Source organism: Panulirus ornatus, chromosome 38, assembly GCF_036320965.1.
Source record: "Panulirus ornatus isolate Po-2019 chromosome 38, ASM3632096v1, whole genome shotgun sequence".
Lineage (NCBI taxonomy): Eukaryota > Metazoa > Arthropoda > Malacostraca > Decapoda > Palinuridae > Panulirus > Panulirus ornatus.
In genome coordinates, this window is record NC_092261.1 from 18,579,682 (window position 1) to 18,601,067 (window position 21,386).

Genomic DNA, 21,386 nt, shown 5'->3' on the forward strand with positions numbered 1-21,386 from the left:
CTCTTTTTCACCGATTGCACCTTTCTCTTGACCTCTTGCCTCTTTCTTTTATACAACTTCCACTCATTTGCATTTTTTCCCCTGCAAAAGTCGTCCAAATGCCTCTCTCTTCTCTTTCACTAATAATCTTACTTCTTCATCCAAATAGTCACTATCCTTTTTAATGAACCCACCTCCCACGTCTCTCATGCCACAAGCATCTTTTGCGCATTGTATGTAGCATTTATGGATCTGGAGAATGCATATGATAGAGTTGATAGAGATGCTCTGTGGAAGGTACTAAGAATATATGGTGTGGGAGGCAAGTTGTTAGAAGCAGTGAAAAGTTTTTATCGAGGATGTAAGGCATGTGTACGTGTAGGAAAAGAGGAAAGTGATTGGTTCTCAGTGAATGTAGGTTTGCGGCAGGGGTGTGTGATGTCTCCATGGTTGTTTAATTTGTTTATGGATGGGGTTGTTAGGGAGGTGAATGCAAGAGTTTTGGAAAGAGGGGCAAGTATGCAGTCTGTTGGGGATGAGAGAGCTTGGGAAGTGAGTCAGTTGTTTTTCGCTGATGATACAGCGCTGGTGGCTGATTCATGTGAGAAACTGCAGAAGCTGGTGACTGAGTTTGGTAAAGCGTGTGAAAGAAGAAAGTTAAGAGTAAATGTGAATAAGAGCAAGGTTATTAGTTACAGTAGGGTTGAGGGTCAAGTCAATTGGGAGGTAAGTTTGAATGGAGCAAAACTGGAGGAAGTAAAGTGTTTTAGATATCTGGGAGTGGATCTGGCAGCGGATGGAACCATGGAAGCGGAAGTGAATCACAGGGTGGGGGAGAGGGCGAAAATCCTGGTAGCCTTGAAGAATATTTGGAAGTCGAGAACATTATCTCCGAAAGCAGAAATGGGTATGTTTGAAGGAATAGTGGTTCCAACAATGCTGTATGGTTGCGAGGCGTGGGCTATGGATAGAGTTGTGCGCAGGAGGGTGGAGGTGCTGGAAGTGATATGTTTGAGGACAATATGTGGTGTGAGGTGGTTTGATCGAGTAAGTAATGCAAGGGTAAGAGAGATGTGTGGAAATAAAAAGAGTGTGGTTGAGAGAGCAGAAGAGGTTGTTTTGAAATGGTTTGGGCACATGGAGAGAATGAGTGAGGAAAGATTGACCAAGAGGATCTATGTATCGGTGGTGGAGGGAACGAGAAGTGGGAGACCAAATTGGAGGTGGAAAGATGGAGTGAAAAAGATTTTGAGTGATCGCGGCCTGAACATGCAGGAGGGCGAAAGGCGGGCAAGGAATAGAGTGAATTGGATAGATGTGGTATACCGGGGTCGACGTGCTGTCAATGGATTGAATCAGAGCATGTAAAGCGTCTGGGGTAAACCATGGAAAGTTGTGTGGGGCCTGGATGTGGAAAGGTAGCTGTGGTTTCGGGCATTATTGCATGACAGCTAGAGACTGAGTGTGAACGAATAGGGCCTTTGTTGTCTTTTCCTAGTGCTACCTCGCATACATGTGGGGGGAGGGGGATGTTATTCCATGTGTGGCGAGGTGGCGATGGGAAAAAATAAAGGCAGACAGTATGAATTATGTACATGTGTATATATGTATATGTCTGTGTGTGTATATATATGTGTACATTCAGATTTATAGGTATGTATATTTGAGTGTGTGAACGTGTATGTATATACATGTGTATGGGGGTAGGTTGAGCCATTTCTTTCGTCTGTTTCCTTGCGATACCTCGCAATCGCGGGACACCGGCAAAGCAAAATAAAGTGTATTTGTTAGAGAATTACCTCTTGAGTTGGCCTGTCTCTTTGCCTTGTATATTTGTACTCTGTCTTTACCTCCATGTGTATATACATACTCACACACCCTATTCTAAGGCAGATACTTATCCATCGACTAAACCCGAGGGTGAGGAAGAACACCTGGGTTGGGTGCAGGCCGACTGTCGTTCCAAGGAATCGACCCTATGCGGCCCTTTGGAGATTCAAGGTCAGTAACGTTAACTACGACACCACTGAAGTGTGTGTGTGTGTGTGTGTGTGTGTGTGTGTGTGTGTGTGAATGCAAGGACGATAGAGATGTAAGAGTAAGAGGCAGAGGAAAGGATGAAAAGATAGGGAATGAGGAAGAAAAAAAGAGAGAGAACAAAGAGAATGAAGTTTGAGACAAGCATCGAAGTAAAAGTAGACTACTTATGACGAGATTTCTCTTACTGCTATTCGGGATGGCCAACGCGTATAGCTCACCGCCTATATTAACAGCATCTGGTGTTCTCAGGTTGTCATCCATCACACCAATCGTTGCTTACCTTCTCTGAGAGAGAGAGAGAGAGAGAGAGAGAGAGAGAGAGAGAGAGAGAGAGAGAGAGAGAGAGAGAGAGAGAGAGAGAGAGAGAGAGAGAGAGAGAGAGAGAGAGAGAGAGAGGAAAAGAAATAAGACAATGTAAGCTTACGCGTCAGGGTCTTGCTCACCCTGCCTCTGCTCGACCTACTAGGAGCAAGGAACTCATCCTGCTTTGCTCCTCCAGGAAGGTGAAATATGGCACATGCAGTCAGTAGAGTTTCCCATCTCTTCTCCCTGCGTATTTTCCCCTCTCTCTCGCCGATCCCACCTCCCTTCCTCTCTCACATCCGTGTTCGCCCAGTCCGCCGGAGATATGTGGCCTCGTCCCAATTTTTCCGTCAGCTTGTAGCGTGGTTAATGTAAAGCAAAATAGGCCGAGAGCCTGGGCTTCAAAATCGCAATGGAGACTCATCCCGTCTTTTGGAGTGACGCTCCATTTTTCCCTGAAAAGGGGAATGAGGAGGCGAGGGCGGATGTGTGAGCGAGATGGTGTTTGTACAAGAATAAGCTGAAGAACAAAAGGTGAATGAATCGGGGCGACGGCAGCGGGTAAAGGAAGCAGAAGACATTACCGAATATGGAAATGTGAGGGATTTATTATGGAGGCAGCCAGGGTTAATATTGGGTTCAGAAGATGGGTGGCGGACGGGCTCCGTGAGACAGATTTTCCAAGGAGGGAGCGACGTGGGGTAGAAATGGGTCAGGCGAAAGTTAAGAGGATGGAGAGAAGGTAGCAAGGGAAAGTTTGAAGAAAAAAAGGGCGGAGATGAGGAGGGTAAGGAGCTAAAATATCGTGGTTGTTGTCAAGAGAGGAGGAAGGGAGAAGGAGAAAGACGGAAGGTCGACCAGAGTAGGAATGGGGAGGTGGTGCGAGATGGGAAAGAAGGATGAGGGAAGTGTGACATTGTAAGGTGATGTTTTTCGAGGAGGGGATTGTGGAACCAATAGGGTGATGTGGTCTAGGGAAGAGGGAGAGAATCAGCTGAGGATGGAGGTCATGGGATAATGAGGAGGTTGAGGGCCAATGGATGATAGGTATTACGTGTACTTGGTGGGGAAGGGCGTACACATTCAGAAAGGTGAAGGGAGGTAAGGAGGTCGGCGTATGTGATGGAGACCAGGACTGATTGTGAGAGACTGGGACAGTGGAACATAATCGAGCAGGATGGCAAGGTCCGGGAGGACAGATATGGTCTGTGACGCATCTGACGCAGTAGTGGCCTGATATCAGGAAAGGGTCGCTTTACGTTAGACTTGCCATTCATGCTGCTCCTTTTCTGACAGGAAGAAAACTCTCTGTGTCCTGGGGCCCACTCTGGCCAACCTGTAACCCTGATATTTCGATGTATTGCATCCATCGTCCGTTCTACGCTTGCCTTCCCTTACCCTTAGCGAGATAGCGCAAGGAAACAGAAGAAAGAATGGCCCAACCCACTCACATACACATGTATATACATACACGTCTACACACGCAAGTATACATACCTATACATCTCAACGTATACATATATATACACACACAGACATATACATATATACACATGTACATAATTCATACTGTCTGCCTTTATTCATTCCCATCGCCACCCCGCCACACATGAAATAACAACCCCCTCCCTCCTTATGTGCGCGAGATAGCGCTAGGAAAAGACAACAAAGGCCACATTCGTTCATACTCATTCTCTAGTTGTCATGTTATAATGCACCGAAACCACAGCTCCCTTTTCCCATCCAGGCCCCACAAAACTTTCCATGGTTTACCCCAGACGCTTCACATGCCCTGGTTCAATCCACTGACATCACGTCGACCCCGGTATACCACATCGTTCCAATTCACTCTATTCCTTGCACGCCTTTCACCCTCCTGCATGTTCAGGCCCCGATCACTCAAAATCTTTTTCACTCCACCTCCAATTTGATCTCCCACTTCTCCTCGTTCCCTCCATCTCTGACACATATATCCCCTTGGTCAATCTTTCCTCACCCATTCTCTCCATGTGACCAAACCATTTCAAAACACCCTCTTCTGCTCTCTTAATCACACTCTTTTTATTACCACACATCTCTCTTACCCTTTCATTACTTACTCGATCAAACCACCTCACACCACATTTTGTCCTCAAACATCTCATTTCCAGCACATACACCCTCTTCTGCACAACTCTATCTATAGCCCACGCCTCGCAACCATATAACATTGTTGGAACCACTATTCCTTCAAACATACCCATTTTTGCTTTCCAAGATAACGTTCTCGACTTCCACAGAACTTTCGCCCCTTTCCCCTACCCTATGATTCACTTCCGCTTTCATGGTTCCATCTGCTGCCAAATCCACTCCTAGATATCTAAAACACTTCACTTCCTCTAGTTTTTCTCCATTCAAACTTACTTCCCAGATGACTTGTCTCTCAACCCTACTGTACCTAATAACCTTGCTTTTATTCACAGTTCTTCTTTCACACACTTTACTAAACTCAGGCACCAGCTTCTGCAGTTTCTCACTCGAATCAGCCACCAGCACTGCATCATCAGCGAACAACAACTGACTCACTTCCCAACCTCTCTCATTCACAACAGACTGCATACTTGCCTCTCTTCCAAAACTCTTGCATTCACCTCCCTAACAACCCCACCCATAAACAAATTAAACAACTATGAAGACATCACGCACCCCTGCCGCAAACCAACATTCACTGAGAATCATTCACTTTCCTCTCTTCCTACACGCACATACGCCTTACATCCTCCATAAAAACTTTTCACTGCTTCTAACAACTTGCCTCCCACACTATATATTCTCAATACCTTGTCTGTACATATTCAGATGAATAAGATTCTAAATTTTTTCCAGTGGGGGGGATGATGTCACGCCCTACGGCAGCGGCGGACATGATGCACAGTAGGGAAGTAGGGGAACAGATGGGCAATGAACCGTAGGAATAAGACAGGTAAAGCAGAATTAGAATATGGGGGGGAAGGACAGCAGACGAAGTAAAGAGAGAAGAGATACTGAGTTAGTGGAAGGGGAAAAGTAGAAGAGAGGAATACAAGACGAGGAACAGAGAAATGTTGCGAGTTATTGGATTCAAGCAGCCACTTGGCTGAACATACACAGTTGAGGTAAGAGATGTTACAGAAACAGTCATGATAGTTACAAATCAACTAATGATAGAAAATATAATCTCAAGGTAGGCTGAAAGTATGTGTGTGTGTGTGTGTGTGTGTGTGTGTGTGTGTGTGTGTGTGTGTGTGTGTCCCCTATCCCTGGGGATAAGGGAGAAAGAATACTTCCTACGCGTTCCTCACGTGTCGTTGAAAGCGACTAAAGGGGACGGGAGCGGGGGGCTAGAAACCCTCCTTGTATTTTAAACTTTCTAAAAGGGAAACAGAAGAAGGAGTCACGCGGGGAGTGCTTATCCTCCTCGAAGGCTCAGATTGGAGTGTCTAAATGTGTGTGGATGTAACCAAGATGAGAAAAAAGGAGAGATTGGTAGTATGTTTGAGGAAAGGAACCTGGATGTTTTGTCTCTGAGTGAAACGAAGCTCAAGGGTAAATAAAGGGGAAGAGTGGTTTGGGAATGTCTTGGGAGTAAAGTCAGGGGTTAGTGAGACGACAAGAGCAAGGGAAGGAGTAGCACTGCTCCTGAAACAGGAGTGGTGGGAGTATGTGATAGAGTGTAAGAAAGTAAACTCTAGATTGATATGGGTAAAAGTGAAAGTTGATGGAGAGAGATGGGTGATTATTGGTGCATATGCACCTGGGCATGAGAAGAAAGATCATGAGAGTCAAGTGTTTTGGGAGCAGCTGAATAAGTGTGTTAGTGGTTTTGATGCACGAGATCGGGTTATATGAGGGTGATTTGAATGCAAAGGTGAGTAATGTGGCAGATGAGGGAATAATTGGTGTACATGGGGTGTTCAGTGTTGTAAATGGAAATGGTGAAGAGCTTGTAGATTTATGTGCTGAAAAAGGACTGGTGATTGGGAATACCTGGTTTAAAAAGAGAGATATACATAAGTATACGTATGTAAGTAGAAGAAATGGCCAGAGAGCGTTATTGGATTACGTGTTAATTGATAGGCGCGCGAAAGAGAGACTTTTGAATGTTAATGTGCTAAGAGGTGTAACTGTAGGGATGTCTGATCATTATCTTGTGGAGGCGAAGATGAAGATTTTTAGAGGTGTTCAGAAAAGAAGAGAGAATGTTGGGGTGAAGAGAGTGGTCAGAGTAAGTGCGCTTGGGAAGGAGACTTGTGCGAGGAAGTACCAGGAGAGACTAAGTACAGAACATGCAGGGGGAGGGGGTTGTCATTTTATGTGTGGCATGATGGCGACGGGAATGAATATGAGCAGACAGTATGAATTATGTACATGTGTATATATGTATATGTCTGTGAGTGTATACATATGTATACGTTGAAATGTATAGGTATGTATATGTGCTGTGTGTCGACGTGTATGTATATACATGTGTATGTGGGTGGGTTGGGCCATTCTTTCGTCTGTTTCCTTGCGCTACCTCGCTAACGCGGGAGACAGCGACACATCCTCTACAGATCATTTACCACTTCTCAAACCACACTGCTCTTTCCCAATCTGATGCTCTGTACATGCCTTCACCCTCTCAATCAGTACCCTCCCATATAATTTCCCAGGAATACTCAACAAACCTATACCTCTGTAATTTGAGCACTCACTTTTATCCCCTTTGCCTTTGTACAATGGTACTATGCAAGCATTCCGCCAATCCTCAGGTACCTCACCATGAGTCATACATACATTAAATAGCCTTACCAACCAGTCAACAATTCAGTCACTCCTTTTCTAAATAAATTCCATTGCAATACCATCTAAACCCGCTACCTTGCCGGCTTTCATCTTCCGCAAAGCTTTTACTACCTCTTCGCTGTTTACCAAATCATTCTCCCTAACCCTCTCACTTTGCACACCACCTCGACCAAAACACCCTAAATCTGCCACTCTATCATCAAACACATTCATCAAACCTTCAAATTACTCGCTCCATTTCCTTCTCACATCACTACTACTTGTTACCACCTCCCCATTAGCCCCCTTCATTGATGTTCCCATTTGTTCCCTTGTCTTACGCACTTTATTTACCTCCTTCCAAAACATCTTTTTATTCTCCCTGAAATTTAATGATACTCTGTCACCTCAACTCTAATTTGCCATCTTTTTCGCCTCTTGCACCTTTCTCTTGACCTCCTGTTCTTTCTTTTATACATCTCCCAGTCATTTGCTTTATTTCCCTTCATCTTCTATACATTATTCAATGCTTCCAGAACCTCCCTCCCCCACCCTGTGACTTACTTCGGCTTCCATGGTTCCATCCGCTGCTAAGTTTTCTCCCAGATATCTAATACACTTCACATCCTTCAGTTTTTCTCCATTCAAATTTACCTCCCAATTAACTTGTCCCTCAACCCTACTGAACCTAATAACCTTAGTCTTAATCTCGTTTGCTCTCAAGTTTCTTCTTTCACACACTTTACCAAACTGGGTCACAAGATCTGCAGTTTCTCACCTGAAACAGCCATTTGCGCTGTATCATCAGCAAACAACAACTGACTCACTTCTAAAACCCTCTCATCCACAAGAGACTGCATACATGCCCCTTTCTTCAAAACTCTTGCATTCACCTCCCTAACCACCCTATCCATAAACAAATTAAATATCCATGGAGACATCACACACCCCTGCTGCAAATCGACATTCACAGGGAACCAATCACTTTCCTCTCTTCCTACTCGTACATATGCCTTACATCCTTGGAAAAAACTTTTCACTGCTTCTACCAACTTACCTCCAATACCATATACTCTCAAATTCTTCCACAAAGCATCTCTATCCATCCTATTATATGCCTTCTCTAGATCCATAAATGCTACATACAAATCCATCTGTTCTAAGTATTTTTCACATTCTTCAAAGCAAACACCTGATCCACACATCCTCTACCACTTCTGAAACAACACTGCTTTTCCCCAGCCTGATGCGCTGTATATAATTTTACCCTCTCAATCAATACCCTCCTATATAATTTCCCTGGAATATTCAACAAACGTATACCTCTGTAATTTGAACACTCACCTTTATCCTCTTTGCCTTTGTACATTGGCATCCATACATACAATGAATATCCTTACCAACCAGTCAACAACACAGTCACAGTCATTTGCCGGCTTTCATCTTCTGCAAAGCTTTAACTACCTCTTCTCTGTTCACCAAACCATTCTCCCTGATCCTGTCAATTCGCACACTACCCCGACCAAAACATCCTATATCTGCCACTCTATCATCAAACACATTCAACACGCCTTCAAAATATTCATTCCATCTCCTCACTTGATCATTAGTGGTTACTACCTTCCCATTTGCCCCTTTCACCGATGTTCCCATTTGCTATCTTGTCTTATGGACTTTAATTACCTCCTTCCAAAACATCTTTTTATTCTCCCTATAATTTAATGACATGCTTTCATCCCAACTCCCATTTTCCCTCTTTTTCAGCTCTTGAATCTTTCTCTTGACCTCCTGCTGCTTTCTTTTATACATCTCCCAGTCATTTGCACTACTTCCCTGCAAAAATCGTCCAAATGTCTCTCTCTTCTCTTTCACTAATAACCATATTTCTTCATCCCACCATTCACTACCCTTTCTTATCTACACACCTACCACCTTTCTCATGCCACATGTATCTTTTGCGCAAGCCATCCCTGCCTCCCTAAATACATCCCATTCCTCCTCCAATCCCCTTATGTCATATATATATATATATATATATATATATATATATATATATATATATATATATATATATATATATACGAATAAAGTACATATGAACGCGCACCTCCACAGAACATACAAACCTCCAACAGCCAGGATCGAACCCGGGACCCGTGTGCCGCAGGCGGGAATGCTACCGCTGAGCTATGGGCCTAGGCACATAGCCAGGATATAGCATTTTACCGAACCTAACTGTACAACGCGGAGGTATATGAATACGAATAAAGTGCATATGAACGCGCACCTTCATAGAACATACAAACCTCCACCAGCCCAGGCCCATAGCCTAGCGGTAGCATTCCCGCCTGTGGCCTAGGGGTCTCGGGTTCGATCCTGGCTGTTGGAGGTTTGCATGATATATATGGACTGGAAATCCTCCCCTCTTGTTTTTAATTTTCCAAAAGAAGGATCAGATAAGGGGGCCCAAGTGAGGATTTCCTTCAAAGGCTCAGTCTTCTGTTCTTAACGCTGCCTCGTTAACGCAGTAGATGGCGAATAGTATGAAAATATATATATATATATATATATATATATATATATATATATATATATATATATATATATTATATATATATATATATTACATACTATGTCTCTTCTCTTATGCATGTATGCAAAAACACACACACACACACACATACACACACATACACCGTAAAATATGCTGAGTACACAGTTTATAGACCAACCTCTATAGGAGGATAAACAGCTGGGTGGACTGAGGACCGGCCGCCGCGACCAGAATTCGAACCTAGGCAGGTTTGATCCCAGGTGGTCCGTGCACGTGTGTCGGTCAGTAACCACGACCGATACATCACGAGAGGTCTTTGTTTGTGTGTGTGTGTGTGTGTGTGTGTGTGTGTGTGTGTGTGTGTATGTGTTTGTGTGTGTTTGTGTGTTCCTACGTTCGTGTGTGTGATTATTATGTGTGTGTTACAAGGAACGAGTTCTACACTCTTGTTGCCCCGTCTCTTGACCCTGTATATGTGTATCAATTCTTCACTCCTATGTATTTATACCCCCCCCCCCCACACACACACACACGCACACTTAATCTAGGTACCCATTTGTCAAACAGTCTCAAAGTGAGGATTAATCCTACGTTTGCTATAGGCCGACTATTACGACCAGGATTCGAATTCAGCGGTTCCGAACCCGGGCTGGCCAATGTGGCCCAGGGTCAGTAACGCTAGCCACTACACTACACCACGCTGTGTATGCATCTGTGTGAGTGTGTGCGCGTGCACTGCAGAAAGGGTGTGCTTGTGCACTGTATTCTTTCCCGAGCGTGCAAGACTAACAACATCAGACCTGTGATGACAATGAGGGGTAGAAAATGGGAAACTTAAGAGCAGAGTGAGAGGAGAGGGTAACGATGATAGATATAGGGAGAAGACAGAAGAACAATTCACGAACAGAAAAAAGGAAAACACAGACTTGGACAAAGAAGGAAGAAACACAGAAAAATGAAAAATAGAAAGTTAAGGAACAAAACTCAAAGGAAAGTAGATAGGAAAGAAGGGAGAGTGAAAAAATAAAGAAAAAATAAAACATGGAGAAAAAATGAAAAAGTATGGAGAAGCAAGAGATATCATAACTAGAAGAAAAGAGCCGAAGAAAGGAAATATAAACAGGCAAGAAAACGAAATAAAGGAAGACAAAAAGAAGAAATTAAGTAAGAATAGCGTGAGAAAAATGATGAAACAGGAAAGTAAGAGAGACGAGGGTACGAGCGAAGCAGGGAGGAGGTGCAGGTGGTGAGGTAGAGCGGCCAGGCTCAGCCCCAGACGGGCAGCGAGTCGCCCCGCAGATGTCCTCCGCCAACCTCAAGACACCGCAGATTATCCACACCTGCGGCGACGTTTAATTGACGCTTAATTGGCGATGATTTTAATTACGTTGCATCGAGGCACAGACTTCGCAAACAGGAAGGCTGATCAGACACACGCGAGCAAATTAGGGTTTGAGGCAAGTTTTGCTTGGTATGATGCTTGGACGCTCCTGCCAGAGTGTGGGACCCCGTCCATCGCGGGGAAGGGCCAGGTTAAGTGGTTCGTTCGTTCGTGACTGAAGGTGGTGGAGTTTTCCCTCCTTCCACCACCTCTCTCTCTCTCTCTCTCTCTCTCTCTCTCTCTCTCTCTCTCTCTCTCTCTCTCTCTCTCTCTCTCTCTCTCTCTCTCTCTCTCTCTCTATCCATCTATCTATTATCCATCTATTTCTCTGTGACGATTGATAGAGGGAATCACAACATGGATGAAAGAGCAGTTGAATCTCCCTGACTGCCTTGTAGTATATCAAGGCTCAGTGATTCATTAAACTCCGGCGAAAAAGAAGGAAATTCTTTGAAGGTTGTCTTCAATAATTTTCTGTTTATCTAATCTTACCTATACATCCTTTGGACCCCTTTGATGAGACTCCTGCGGCCTCAAGGCTACGCTACAATCAAATGCCGAGAAATTATGGATTCACACGGAGTGAGGAGTTCTTTGAGGAGGGTGTAATCCTTTTTCTTCTTCCATAGATGATGATGATATAGTCTCGTCGGAGGCGACTCTTCACACGCGGTGTAACTACATTGAAAAGGGGACCGCTTGTATCATTTGTCTATCAGATACACTGAAAACTAGTACTAGTAGAATCAATTTCATACATAAACTGCAACACTGTGTCAAGTTACAAAATCCGGGATCAGATCATTAAAGAAACACAGTCATCAGTCACCAGCAAGATCACTATAGTGAAGTCACACGTGGATCTATATATAAAAGCGCGCTCATATATCTCAATGCGCGACAGCAAGTTCGGTAAAACTGCTAGAAATTGGATAATGTAAGCCTGTCGGGAACCCGTTGCTCATGGACGTGAGACAAAGGGTATTCGTACTTGTAATCGATTAGTTATTTCAATACTATGTACTCCATAGCCTCGTCTAACGTAAGCATATCTAGCTACCACACAAATGGCAGCGGTCCGATTTCCTGTTTTTGAAGGGCATTATGTATTCTATGAAAGTGCTCAATCATTGCGTTATATCTGCATATGTATATAGCAAGAGGTCACAATATTTGATGATAACCACGAGGAAAATGAAATACGGTAAGTTTCCAAGTGCTACCGGTAACGCTTGTTTACCAATGGCGACTTAGCTACGTCTTTTCCTTGTATATCAACTGACTGTTCTACGTCTTATATGTAATTCTTGTATCTCCCCTGACGATGTGTTCATTACAAGGAAGTGCACTTGGGAACTTAACGTTTTCATATTATATATATATATATATATATATATATATATATATATATATATATATATATATATATATATATATATATATATATATATATATATATATATATATATATCCCTGGGGATAGGGGAGAAAGAATTCTTCCCGCGCATTCCCCGTTTATCGTAGAAGACGACTAAAGGGGACGGGAGTGGGGGCTAAAAATCCTCCTCTCCCGGTATTTTAACCTTCTAAAAGTGGAAACAGAAGGAGTCATGCAAGGGATGCTCATCCTCCTCGAAGGCTCAGATTGGGGTGTTTAAATGCGTGTCGATGTAACCAAGATGAGAAAAAAGGAGAGATAGGTAGTATGTGTGAGGAAAGGAACCTGGATGCTTTGTACTCTGAGTGAAAAGAAGCTCAAGAGTCAAGGGGAAGAGTGGTTTCGGAATGTCTTGGGAGTAAAGTCAGAGGTTGGTGAGAGGACAAGGAGTAGCACTACTGCTGAAGCAGGAGTTGTGGGAGTATGTGATAGAGTGTAAGAAAGTAAACTCTAGATTGATATGGGTTAATCTGAAAGTGGATGGAGAGAGATGGGTGATTATTGGTGCCTATGCACGTGGTCACGAGAAGAAAGATTGTGAAGGGCAAGTGTTTTGGGAGCAGTTGAGTGAGTGTGTTAACAGCTTTCATGCACGAGATCGGGTTATAGCAATGGATGGTTTGAATGCAAAGGTGAGTAATGTGGCAGTTGAGGGTATAATTGATGTACATGGTGTGTTCAGTGTTGTAAACGGAAATGGTGAAGAGCTTGTAGACTTGTGTGCTGAAAAAAAAAACTGGTGATTGGGAATACATGGTTTAAAAAGATATATAGATAAGTATACGTATGCAAGTAGGAGAGATGGCCAGGTAGCGTTATTTGATTACGTGTTGATTGATAGGCGCGTGAAAGAGAGATTTTTGGATGTAAATGTTCAAACCTTCAAAACCCTCAAAATACTCATTCCATCTTCTCACTTCACCGCTGCTTGGTATTACCTCCCCATTAGCCGCCCTAAAATCTAACGATACTCTCTCACCCCCAACTCTCATTTGCCCTCATTTGCCCTCTTTTTCACCTATTGCACCTTTCTCTTGACTTCTTTCTTTTATACGTCTCCCAGTCATTTCCACTATTTCCCTGCAAAAACCGTCTACATGCCTCTCTCTTCTCTGTCACTAACAATCTTACTTCTTCATCCCACCATTCACTACCCTTTCTAATCTGCTCACCTAACACCTTTCTTATACCACAGGCATCTTTTGTGCAAGGCATCACTGCTTTCCTAAATACATCCCATTCCTTGCTCTCACCTTATTCCATTCTGCACTCCCAGTGAATGTCGGTTTGCGGCAGGAGTGAGCGTGTCTCCATAGTTGTTTAATTTGTTTATGGATAGGGTTGTTATGGAGGTGAATGCAAGAGTTTTAGACAGAGGGGCAAGTATGCAGTCTGTTGTGGATGAGAGGGTTGGGAAGTGAGTCAGTTGCATACGTAGGAAGTATTCTTTCTCCCCTGTCCCCAGGGATAACATATATATATATATATATATATATATATATATATATATATATATATATATATATATATATATATATATATATATATATATATATATATATATATATATATATATATATATATATATATATATATATATATATATATATATATATATATATATATATATATATATATATATATATATATATATATATATATATATATATATATATATACATATATATATACACATATATACATATATATATATATATATATATATATATATATATATATATATATATGTTTGAAGGAATAGTGGTTCCAACAATGTTGTATAGTTGCGAGGCGTGGGCTATGGATAGAGTTGTGCGCAGGAGGATGGATGTGCTGGAAATGAGATGTTTGAGGACAATGTGTGGTGTGAGGTGGTTTGATCGAGTAAGTAACGTGAGGGTAAGAGAGATGTGTGGAAATAAAAAGAGCGTGGTTGAGAGAGCAGAAGAGGGTGTTTTGAAAGGGTTTGGGCACATGGAGAGAATGAGTGAGGAAAGATTGACCAAGAGGATATATGTGTCGGAGGTGGAGGGAACGAGGAGAAGTGGGAGACCAAATTGGAGGTGGAAAGATGGAGTGAAAAAGATTTTGTGTGATCGGGGCCTGAACATGCAGGAGGGTGAAAGGAGGGCAAGGAATAGAGTGAATTGGATCGATGTGGTATACCGGAGTTGACGTGCTGTCAGTGGATTGAATCAGGGCATGTGAAGCGTCTGGGGTAAACCATGGAAAGCTGTGTAGGTATGTATATTTGCGTGTGTGGACGTATGTATATACATGTGTACGGGGGTGAGTTGGGCCATTTCTTTCGTCTGTTTCCTTGCGCTACCTCGCAAACGCGGGAGACAGCGACAAAGCAAAAAAAAAAAAAAAAAGAAATATATATATATATATATATATATATATATATATATATATATATATATATATATATATATATATATATATATATATATATATATATATATATATATATATCTTTTCTTTCTTTTCTTTCAAACTATTCGCCATTTCCCGCATTAGCGAGGTAGCGTTAAGAACAGAGGACTGGGCCTTTGAGGGATACCCTCACGTGGCCCAATTCTCTGTTCCTTCTTTTGAAAAAAAAGAAGAAAAAAAAAAAAAAAAACGAGAGGGGAGGATTTCCAGCCCCCCGCTCCCACCCCTTTTAGTCGCCTTCTACGACACGCAGGGAATACGTGGGAAGTATTCTTAATCCCCTATCCCCAGGGATGATATATATATATATATATATATATATATATATATATATATATATATATATATATATATATATATATATATATATATATATATATATATATATATATATATATATATATATATATATATATATATATAACATATATACATTCACATGATATCAGATGTAAATCATTTACTACTAGGCACACCGAGAATTCAAACCCTGGGTGTGAGAGCCAGATAGCCTAACCCTCAGGACACGATAAGCTTTAAACAGTTTCCCCTCTGATTCATGGACCCCGCGATTCATCACGCAACCTCAGAGGATGGAGACACTGCTGCTCACGCTCTGGCCGGAGAAGGCTTTTGATTATTTCTCAACACACAACGTTAATGTGTATATATCTTAAACATGAAATACACTTATAATATATGATGAAACCTATTTAGTACTACCCCAAGACTCGATCCCCGGGTCATCATCACTGTGACGGCGCATCATGGTCTGAGGGTTAGGTTACTTGGTGGAGTGGTGACTGTGAAGATGGTGGCATGCACAGACCATTATTCTGGGGAAGAACAACGTGGCTAAAGGAGTGTTTGAGAATTCTAGAACCAGGTGCTTCCTATGAGAAAATTGTGTGATATCATTATAGAGGCAGAAGGATTTATGTATCCCATTTATGGATCTTGGGGAACATATGACAGAGTTGACATATATGCATTGCAAAGGTGTTTGGAACACATGACAGAGATGATATATATGCATTACGAAGGTGTTAGGAACATATGGTGTTGGAGGAAAGCTACTAAAAGCAACGAGGAGTTTTTATCAAAAGAGTTACACGTGTATGCGAGTAGGAAGAGAGGAAGATGAGTTGTTACAGGTGAAGATTGCTTTGCGACAGTAGTGTGTGTTGTCAAAATGGCTTTTTTAATCTGTTTATGGATGGAGTAGTTGAGATGTGAATACAAGGGTCTAGGGTGTCATCATAAATGAGAAATTAAAAATCAGTGGACACAGAGAGAAGATAAACCCACGAGCCGAGTAATGAGTGATATGATTCTGAAAACTTTCACTTGAAGAGATGTAAACCTACCTTTCGAGAAAACGTTTAATACATATATATAAGAAGAAAATAAAGCTTTGCTATATGTTCACCAACGAAACAAATGAAAATAGACCAATGACATTATCGGAATGAAGCACTTTACGAGGAAAATCGAAGTGATGGAATCTATGAACTGCCATGGAAGGCTGAGAGAACTACAAGGAAGAAGACAAATATATAAGATAATCTGCTCATGACATCACATTGAAAGTATGAAGGAAAATGTATTAAATCTGATGCCTCAAATCTTCATGAATATCCTGAAACATTACGAAAATAAATCAAACAGGAGGAATACGAAACACGCATGGAACAACTTGAGAAACATATTAGAGAATACTTGGCAAGGGGTTGAAATCAATCCCAGATGAACCAAAAATCGAAAATTTTGCACACACACACACACACACACACACACACACACACACACACGCGCGCGCGCGAGCGCGCGCACACACGCATACGCATACAAAAAATGCTCTCTCTCTCTCTCTCTCTCTCTCTCTCTCTCTCTCTCTCTCTCTCTCTCTCTCTCTCTCTCTCTCTCTCTCTCTCTCTCATCCTCTCCTCTTGTTCTTAACAAGAACACGATACAATATTACCACAACAGACAGTCCGACGCACTTACTTACTCCTACCAGAATTTCTGACAGACCTCTCTCCTTTCTTCCCAGATTGAGTAGATGGAATGTTATATATAACTCGAGCATGATAAAGTCTCAAGGTAGAATCTGGGCTTGTAAACAAATTTTACTTAAGCAGAAAAGGGCAGTTATCTGCAACAATCTACAGGTTATAATGTTTCCTCTGAATGCATGAAGAGAATTTTGTATGTTCATAAACATAACTAACGCTGTGATGGCCCTGTCTCTTTCACCCTCATTAATCTATGAATCACTGTATCCTTTAAGTTATCTATCAAGTCAGTTCGACTTTTTTAGAGAAAGGTAAATGAAAACTCGAAGAGGAGAGCAGGATGTATCGCCAAGCAAGAATATCAGTCTTGGAAATCATACGATAAAAGTTTTATGCATTTCTACTTCTACAGATAACCAATAGATGTAAACCCACAAGTGTATGATAAAGAACCAAATAAACGTTCCCCATACTTACCTGGGCGCCAAATGAACAGAAACAAAAATTGCTTGTCGAAAAGCATCATGGCACCAGCACAAATCTCAGGTTAGAATATATCGCTGAGCAGCCTAGAAATTGATTTTGTGCTGAGAATTAAGGAATGATAAAGTGCGTGTGGAACTTAAGTGTAATGAACCACCAGCTCCACGTTTTCGAATTTCATAGCTAAGTAAGGGGGGACAGAGGCACCCGAGGGAGCGGACAGACGCGTCCTGAAAATTAATTCACTGCATTCCTCGCTACCAGGTGTAGCTCGATCTGTGTTAATTGTATTTATCGCAAAGGTTATTCAAGGCTCTTTGCTGGTTCACTGGCTACCGATGGTGATACATAAAATGGCATTATAACGCGTGCAAGTATAACCCAACAGAAGATTTTTAGAGGGTAACAATGACTCGTCGAACGTGAGTGGTATTTTGATGAAGCAAAGAATTTATAAAGTTGTTACACACACACACACACACACACACACACACACACACACATACACACAAGTAATGAAACTTGAATGGATACAGGATGCAAACGTTTAAAAATTGTGCAATAGCCGATAGAATTCAAGAGATGGGCCCCCATGAGTGAGGCACCCCCTCCCTGTACAGTACAAATAAGATACTTCACACAATACACACAATACACCAGACACAGCGCTTCAAACGCTCGGAGATAAAAACTGCAGCAGATTGCTCATAAATTGTGAGTAATCATTTGTAAAGTATGGAATGTGGGCGAAGCCAAACGTCCGGTCTTTACGCCAAGACGTCAGGTGTTTGATGGCAGCCGACGTGCGGGAAACACACCACGAAGGGAAAACCCGTGCAACATGTGCAGGTGGTAAGCTTGGATACCCCTGCAACAGTCACTGGTTGTGAGGTTGGAACAAGTGCTGGCTGTGAGGTTGAAAACCTCTGGAATATTTACTGGTTGTGAGGTTGGAAACCCCTGAGGCATTTCCTTGTTATAGGGTATAACACCCCTGCAACGGGCACTAATTTATTATAAGGTAGGAAACCCGTGCAACAGGTGCTCTATGTAATGTAGGAAACTCCTACAACATGTACTGGTTGTAAGATAGGAAACCTCTACAATGTTTACTGGTTGTAAGGTGGGAAACCCGTGCTACAGGGGCTGTTTGTAAATAGAAAACCCTTGCATCATTACATCAGTACTACATGTACTGGTTGTAAGGTGGGGATAATTATACATCATGGACAGGTTGTAAGGTAAGTAACCCACGTAATATGTACAGACTGTAAGGACGGAGTACGCGCCATTTTAACGTGGCGAGAGTTTTGAAAATGAATTCAAACAATCTAAAAATCAGGCTTATTATGGCAACGCTCAGGGACGTCATCTGTAGACCCTAAAAACTCGTTTTTACCTTCCTTGTAATTTCTTACAGGACTGCTCGAACTCCGGGAGCAGGACTGCGCAGCTTTAGCCTTGTGTTTCTAAAAATATAGATAATTACCTGACGTCAGTTTTATTCCAGCATAAAGTGTCATAATGTCCAGCGCGTAGGTGTCACATCATCCGAGTGACAGGTCTTGTTACCAACTAATTTTACCTCACGATACTCTTGTTGTGGTAGGTATGAAGGCCTTGATATTGAATTGTGTGTACGTTTATGCACAGTATAGACGACCACGACGCTTTTTTACCTTTTGCTTTGAAGAAAGAAAAAAGAGGAAAGCCAGTGTTGGCATCATACCAGTTAGGTCAGAGCCGTACTGTTATTATCCGTACGATTACAGTCATAAGTTAACATTGTTTCCCCTATCTTATGAGTCGAGAAAAAGACCGTCTTGGTCGCTGGGCTCACCTGCCACCATCCTATTTCGATGTACTATACCCACTGCACGCTCTGTACTTGCTTCCACCTGCTCCGCTGCTACGTTGCCCTCACCCACAGTATCACAAAATCGTAATGTGTATGTATTCTTGGACTAATAAGCATTATTAGTTAAAAGTCGAGCATACCCAGATTATAGGCTATTAGGAGTTAATGTACCATAAAAATGCTTTGATATATTGAGTTACAAATTCTATTCCATTAGATGTCGTTAGTTTTTCATTTGTCTTTTTTTCTTTTTTTTTTTTTTTTGGTGAGCGCAGCGCTTGATCACCTGACATGCTCCCCCCCCCAAGGTTACTTACTCCTCATCGTGCTACAAGAGGGAACACCTGGTGAAGTCGAGGTTTTACTCTCATGATATACTTAACGCTCCTCTGAATTTTATGATTGTTTTCAAAAATTTGGTGTAAATGACTGTAAAAGAAACTGAAAGTTAATAGCATTATCTTTGGTCATGTCTGCCAGTTTGGGGATATCCATTTATAAGTTCACACTATACATCTTTTTCTGGAAGCTCAAATAATTCGCATCATATCATTCCTTACATTTACTCGACAACTTTACTTCACAGATGATGTCTTCACGATGTTTCCCTCAACTTGACAACAGGATCGTGCGTCTGGTTGCAGCTGGATCCCGAGTTTGGGTGACCTCCTGCTGCTGTTGTTGGTTCACACCACACCAAGGTACTCAAATTAGGCGAAGATATATATGACCTCTTTGTCCCACGGTGGTGTACTGTCACAGTGTTGCATTATATCTCTCCAGTTGCTGAGGGGCGGGGGGGGAAGGTTCGACTCCATCATGAACTTTTATGAGGGAGAAAGTTCCGGACTGGTTGTCCCACAGAGGATAGGGAAAGTTAATACAAGGGAGACTCTCCCCCCATCCCGGGTCGCCCTTCCCTGAAGCATTAGGGTGAGTAAGGATTTATGTGCTCGTAAAGATTACACAAGAATATAAAACTAATTCTAGAGTAATTTTCATGCCCCCTGCTGCAAAGCAGAAGGGCGAACTGGTTTGCCCCTGTCCTTGCGTGAGTTTCTGATCTTGTGCACACACGGTATGTCATGACTGTGTGATTAGATATGAACCAAACTTGTAGTACAGATACTACGTGCAAAGTTCTGCATAAAGTTCTTTATTCGAGTTCACACGTTAAGGACAAGAGAGCTTGTTCACTAAGATAATACTAAACAATTATATACACAATCGCTTTTTACTTGGATAATTGGATCCAAAATTATACCACAGACATCGCATGCAAAGTGTTACACTAAGTCTTTGGGGTCCAAGATCAAAGGTAAAAGTCGCAAGGTCTTGTTTACTTAGTATCCATGACGAAGATATGCATGCAAAAATCTATCATAGAATAAGATTTAAGCTAGAGCTAGTACTTTACATTCACATTCAGGTGTTCCTCTATCCAACAAACCCAAAAATTTGAATTAAACTAACGCTAAAATGTAACATCAGACTCTGCTAAGACGATTATCATATACTCACATTTTTTCCCATTTTTTCTTTCTTAAGCGATATCTCAACAACTTACAGAGAAGTTTGCTTTTTCACAAATTAACAGCTTACATCAAGGAGACGTGCCTTTTGATATCACTTTTATCACTTTGTCATAACTCGACACTTATTCTGTATTCAGTCACTTCCATCACTCTATCCATTAACATTCTTGCATACACTTTTCCTGGTATACTTAACAGACTTGTTCCCCTATACTCACAGGGTCAGCATTTCTTGTTCAATCGAACAAAATTATTTGCGGACTGGCAAGCTGGGTTGTCAGCCGGGGAAGCCGACGCTTAGGCCACCTGCTCTTTATCCATTTTCCTTTGATTTTTTCCCTCTGTGGTCTTCTGTACTAAAGTATAGTCATTACCTCTAATATTGCTGAAGAGTAGTTCAGACTTTGATGCAACCATGGAATTTCGTGCAAATGCTCTTTAAGTAACACTTTTCAGAATCAATATTGAGCCAAATGAAAATCTTTAGATGGTCGCCAACTTTAAGACAACGTACGTGAGCAGGTCACATAAACATCTCCTACTATAAAGAAAAGAGTGATATATATATATATATATATA